The sequence below is a fragment of the Physella acuta genome, unplaced genomic scaffold, assembly GCF_028476545.2.
Source record: "Physella acuta isolate Inbredline_101_S28 unplaced genomic scaffold, ASM2847654v3 ptg000802l, whole genome shotgun sequence".
In the NCBI taxonomy this organism is placed as follows: Eukaryota; Metazoa; Mollusca; class Gastropoda; family Physidae; genus Physella; species Physella acuta.
This window is the reverse complement of record NW_026732320.1, coordinates 198,755-205,544: the sequence shown is the minus strand read 5'-3', so window position 1 is coordinate 205,544 and position 6,790 is coordinate 198,755. Positions and strand designations below refer to the sequence as shown.

General features: G+C 31.6%; 1 protein-coding gene across 10 annotated transcripts in view; it reads left to right on the top strand.

Annotated features, from left to right (window-relative positions):
• Positions 1–342: 342 nt before the first annotated feature.
• The window catches only part of LOC131951159 (zinc finger protein 728), a 154,235-nt gene continuing 147,787 nt past the window's right edge, over positions 343–6,790 (top strand). The window contains exons 1-4 of one of the 10 annotated variants that reach the window (XR_009388397.1): positions 343–641; positions 3,531–3,601; positions 4,272–4,342; positions 5,839–6,294. The gene's annotated coding sequence lies outside the window, so the exon portion shown is untranslated. Of the gene's footprint in view, positions 686–3,530; positions 3,602–4,224; positions 4,343–5,838; positions 6,295–6,790 lie in introns of those variants that run through there. The other 9 variants (XR_009388392.1, XR_009388398.1, XR_009388395.1 and 6 more) reach the window with 9 other exon arrangements.

Sequence of the window (6,790 nt, the reverse complement as noted above, 5' to 3'; positions counted from 1 at the left end):
AGTGTTGTGTGTGGGGTCGGAAGAAAAATTTATTTTCTACTTTTTAGTCCACAAGAAAAACGTGGTTTTTTAAAAAGTTTTTTTTTAAGTATTTTATTAATTTCAAATTTTCTATCTCGAACAGGGTTGATAAAAATTATTTTGCTAACAACAATATGGCGTACGGACCGGATGCATGACTTCCGACGGTTTTTTGTCTTAGTTAGAGAGACCTTCTTAGAATTACTTTTAAAAATGTTTACCACGAGCAAAATGGCGGGTTTTCATGTTATAAGGTGGCAAGGCTAAATAATTACTAAATATGTCAGAAAAGCATTTTAAAATTTGCTTTGGAGAATGAAGGCTAAATTTTAAAGTCGATCTGTTTAAAATTAATAGAACTTTTCAAATATCAGCCTGGAGGTTACAAAAATGAATTTGAGGTTGTAGAACAATTAGGGTTATCATTCTGTGAAAAAATAAATCAAATTTTGCTAACAACTTTTTTTTTTTATAAAACATGGCTTTTGAATGACAACCAAACTTATTTAGTTTTTTAAATCACGTGACCGCTATTTGATGATCACTAGTGAGGAACTCTGGGTGCAAGGCAAGGCCACTTAAAAAGTGTAACCGATTTGTGATTTTCTTTAGATTGAAACGTAAGTAAGAAGAGCTGTCATGGAGAGGTGTGTTGTGAATGGCAGTGAGTGACAATAAATAATAAATTAAGTAATTTAGTTTGGTTGGACAAAGGCTATGGAAGCAAATCCGAAAAGAAAAGCAGGCTGAAATCGGAGTCATGGCCTCAATGGCGCATAACCAGTTGACACGTAACGCTTAATTCATTTTTAATTGTGTTGGAGGAGTGGTCGAGTCGGCAAAAAGCTCATCATGGTTGATAAATTCGAACAAAGTCTCGAGTTCAAACCCACTGGCAGATAAATCTCGATCGCTTCAATCACTAATAATTAAGAACGAAGAAGAAGTTTAAAACGAAATAAAAACTTCGGATGATTATAGACCCTAGATACCAGTATCTGATAATGATCTTCTTTAAAAAAAGGGGTGTTTGGTTGTTGTTAGTTAGGAATGTTGGGATATTTTTCCTAATTATCATAGAATGATAAAATGTACACAGATTAATCCTATAATATACCCCATTGATAAAAATACCAAATTTATCATTCTAGGCCTAATAGTTTATTTTATATGAATTTTTAAAGTTATGTATGTATTAAACTTGTTATATATCACTGTAACATCGGATTTAATTGTGTGATTGGCTTTAGGCTTGCATACCACTGCTGCTATTTGAGATAAAATTATAAAACTTTGCACGCTAGTGCTAGAGAGTGTGGGCAATAGAAATATGAAAGTAAAATCAAAATTTGATGAAGGATAATTAGAACTAATCAGGTCAAATTAAAGTGAGGTGTGCTGTTCTATATAGGTCAATATGCAGACTGAAAGTCTATTTTTTTTTTAAATATTAAAATTGAAACTTTACTAGAGGGTGGGGGTAATAGAAATATAGAAAAAAATTAGATTAAGTATGACTGCATATAATTAAAAAGTCCTATGAAAGGGTGTTGCACCCTTGTATAGTAATTATAGTGACTGCAACAGACGTATGTCCAGAATGCTACTTTAACAGATAGGATACATTTGGTGATTGATACTGAAGCATGTAATAAGAAGAATGCTGAAAAATAAAACTAGGGATGGTGTGTTAAAGCACTCAACTACTAACATGCAAGTCTTAAGCTCAGATCTCAGACAAGTCTGTCTGTGCAGCGCGCAGCATCCACCTAGCTCAGATGAGTACCTGACACAAGGCAAAGTAAAGATAGCTTGGCAGAGAGCTAACCACACCATCACTTCATGTTCAGTGGTCAAGAAACAGATAAACTCTACTTCAGCTGCTCTATGGATGATGGATTGACAGGTCCAAAAGGGAAACTACTTTAATATACTAGGGTCTTTATCAGGCCCTATTGATATTATTTTGGTACAACTAATCAATAGAAAAACCTTAAATTCTTGTAAAAGTTTATTAAATCTTAAGTAAGTTGTACTACATCAGAAGTTACAGCTTCCCTGTCTATCTGCTTATATGAATATATTGGCAATATGCTGTGATTTAAATACGTAATGTTTGTTTTTTGTTACTTTTTATTATTAAATGTAACAATTGTATCCTAAATTATTATGAATAACTATCATGCCTTTTTCATGACATTCTAAATTCACTGCCTTATTAATTAGTATCCCCCCCCCCCCATGTCAATTGCTGCGCCTTTTGTTTATTATTTAGATCTACTATTTACTAATGTCATAGACATAATTATCACAAATAATTAATCAAGTTTATCACCAAGCTTCTTTACTTATCATAACCAATAATAGGCCCAGACTTACTTTATCAATCGATACATATTACATATAGCATTAGTTATACTAAGAAATATGCCTATAACTTATTTATTATTTATATATAGTATAAAGTATAATTTAGTATTAACTTAATTAAGTATAATAAGCCTTAAATCTAAGTACTAAGTAGGTATGTGTGAAATGCTTGACACTAGTTAATGTAAGCCTAAGCTTCTTGCCTGTCGTTTTTAATTGATAACTTGATCAATGTATTTTATCTAGTTTTAACAGTGCCACCCACAATTTAAATTCTTTCCACCTTCGAAAACTACGTCATTGGCATTAGTACGCGTATTTTATCGATAATAGGTAATGCGGTGCTAAACGGACGCCATGGCGTTGTCAAGGCCGAAGCGCTAGCTCGGGGATTTGACATGTATGATAACTCGTTAACAGAAGTAATAAGTGCCATAAAACCGTTATTATAATAATATTTGTTTATTTAATGGACACTTACAACTAATGGCAAGACACTTATAATGTGTTTAATACGTAAACTTATTTAAAATGTGACAGCACCGTACGGGACACGTTCGCGAGATAAACTCATTAGAATCGTGCGATCGATTTCGGCTTTAAGATTGTCATAATGGCAGTAATTTTCTAATTGAAACATATAATACGACTACACTAGAATATCTATATCGAATATTTCTAAAAACTCGATTCCAACAGTGAGATTCGGCATTCTTCGGAAAAGGGCGAGTTTTTATAAAGTCTGCATCAAAAAGTCCGGATGTGGAATACCGAATCGAAACAGCGGAAGTCGGAAAGCCTAGTTGTTAGTACTAGACTCAAGTACTAGAATCTAGTAGTATTGTAATGCTGACTAATTTTGTAATTTATGGTTAGTAGGCCGTTCGGTTCAACGCTTCCGGGTTTGTCATTTTCGTGGCATCTCACGGCTCATGCGCTTAAAATGGATTAAAAATCATGTCTATAGCCCGAGTTCCCATCCCCTGTTATTTTATATAAGAATATTCGAGAAAGTTTAGGGGAGATCACTCCCGGTTTATTTACATTGTGTGGGGGAGGGGGGGTAAAAATTGTCAAAAAAGCGTGACGTCATTTATGGATGCCCCCTGTATTGTAATTTTTCTTTTTTTTCAATATAGTTGACATGAATGACTAATAGACCTATTCAGACTTAATAGTGTGCCTCCAAGACCACAACAATTGTTGGAAGGTAGAACTTTTGAACACTTTATTTCAAATTGCAGTAAGCAAATCAATATTAGATCATTCATAAATGGCGTTGCTCTTAAGATAGTAATAACAGCGTGCACAGTGTTTCTTCCAGACTTTTTTCTCCGGGGGAGGGGGGAGCACTTGAAATTTTCGGGGCGTGGACACTGTTAAAAGTATATTTTCTATATAAATTATATAAATTTAATTTCTTTCAAGGGGGGGGGGACGGTAAAATTTTTTCAAAGAGATGCAGGGAAGAAACTCTGAGCATGCACTATTACAGAACAAACATGTGAACATATTATTTCAGATAGAAATTGTGATTTGTGGTGGGGAGAGGTTGAGTAGAATTTAGTTGAGATTACAATACTACTAACAACCCAACACCCCTTTTTTTAAAGAAGATTCCATTAGCGGACACCGCTATCTATAATCATCCGATGCTACTAATATTTAGATACAACATAATCCTTATCATATCATATTACAGTATGAGTATAATACCCAGGTATTATTGATGCAAAATTTCAGTCCCAACCACTTAGTTAGACTTCATTATATGTGTTTGTCTTTTTCTTCTAGCATGTATTAACTTGTAAGTTTCTATTTCCATATCCTTAGGCATCTATGTGCTAAGTTTTATCTTTATATCATCAATAACTACATAGATATGCAGTATGAAAAGTGACTTGTGGCAATCATTGTAGAACTGCACCACATGCCTTAATTGGTAATTAAGGTAATTATAAATTCTTTTCCTTTTAATTGATCTTTATTTCACTTGCATATTCCTATTGTCTACACTCTCTAGCATCAATGTTCACATGTTTAACATTATTTGTTTAATAACTACGTTATAAAAAACCCAAAGATGGGCACTAAATATTTTGCAACTTTACATGAACATATAAGCTGTTTTACCTAAAGCTTTAAAAATTCATATAAAAAAAACTACTGGGCCTAGAAGGATAGTTTTTTTTTATTTATTAAATGGCAGAACCTCTTCTTGATTATATTAGGTTGTTGCTCGTAGTTTTTGAACTACATTAATTTCAGATAAAATTATACCACACAAAAAAGGATTTTTTTCCCCACACATCAATACCATTTTTGTGTCTCTAGCTTCATTAGGAGCTAATTTATGTGCTTTTAAAAAATTGTGGGCGTGGCTAAAACAGCTTAGACCTTCGTAATTCAAGTCAATATTACGGAAGTAAAAAAGTTGGCACATATGGTTTTTTCATTGCATCATTACGGATTAGCATTTTTCAAAAAATTATAATTTTATTGCATCATCCTGTATTCGCATTTTTCTAAAAATTAAAAAATTATAATAAGGGTTATTGCTTCGGTTATACTGGATTGAAGTGATTTATTAAATGAGTAATTAAATGTCACCCTCATAACAGATTGACATTGCGTTAAAAAAATGCAACTTTTAAAATAAAGCTAAATCTAGTTTAATTTTTTAAACTGATTTATTAATACTTAGACTGAATACTAAATAATGTTAATACTATTGTACTATTTTACAACCAGTTTTTCTTTAGAAATGTGTAAGCACATATTACTTATTATAGTAACTTGTTACTTGGGTAGATGAAGTAGAGCAGACCTACACATGCAACACAATAATGGTTGAATAAACATTGTAATACATGTAGATGTAGTGTACTGTACCTGGGGTGGTGGAAATTATGCGACAACACTGTTTAAGCAGTTTTATGTCATGTTTATTTGGATTTTTTTTTAAAGTTGGATAAATAGTAAGCCAATTCCATAAAGTCTAGCTATTTCCAAATACTAATAGTAATTAATACCCATAAAGAAATAGTAAGAGTATGCTTGTGAAAAGCATTTGTAACATAACTCCATGCTAATATTAATAGTAGTGTTTTAATCATAGCTTTGATGCACAGGAATAGAAAGAAATGTTATAAATAAAACAAAGTTTATTCAATAATGAAAAAATGTCAAACCATAACAAGTAACAACACCAGTTAAAACATCCTGGATACATTTTAATAAACCTAAGTTTTAGAATTGCAAAGCATACATGACTAAAAATAGACATCATCAACATCATCAATAGGACATAAGACATAACAGAAGATGAGAAAATTTGGCACTATTCCATTAGCTGAATTATTATAACTGAATTTCCTGTAATTGATGCGACATCAAGATATTAAATTTCATTGTACATAGAGAAGTATTTTATTCTTCTCTTTGCAGCTCTGCTTAAGGAACTACATGCATCTGATAATGCTGATATCCATAGTAAGACAGCAATAACTTTATGCAGATCTTGTAGCCAAACTGAATGACTGCAGTATTTAAAAATATAAAGTAGTTTTTTTTTAATTTTTGATTTTGATTAAATTGTGTTTAACGTAAACAGTTTACTTGAATGAGCAATTTATTTGTCATTAACAAAATTAATTTAAATGCATAATCCTGAATCCTGTATGGGTTTAAAAAACAAAACAAAAGGGCACCTAAAAATACACTGACTAAAGTAAAAGACACAAGTAGTTTAGTGTAAACATTTAGTCTTTGTTAGAGATGTCAGTCGAAGAATAGAAAATGTACCATAAATCAATGGGACACACATATTTTTAACAAGGTTTTACTATTATTACCAACTGAAGTTCTACTATTAATAAAATATGAATAAATCTTGGCTTGGGAATCCACCTAAAGCTTTGTCAATTAATAAAAAGTGTTTGAGTAAAATAATATTAATAAGGGTTCAATCAAACTAAACAGATTAGATCCTTAGTTATACTTAGGATACCATATAAATAGACCTATTCCTTTTGCTGATCTGTATGTCAGATATAACTTGATAAATGAATTATGCCCGTTAGCCATAGTGAACTAAGACTTAACCCTGATTCCTCATGATTGCTGTAGCCTATATGGAAAAGAAAAACAGTGTCATATATTTAATTTCTACAAGGCATGGAAAAATAAAGGAAAATAGGCCTAATAGATTTTATAGTAAATTGAAAATCTGCTACCAGAATTACAAAACTAAATTCAAATTGCTATTGATTAGGCCTATTATGATATTTAATATTATTTAACTGCAAGTGTATGATTAAATCTAAGTTAACTATGTGTCTGCCAACATGATTAAAAAAAAGCAATATTTTTATGATACATCACTAGATGTTAAGCTTTC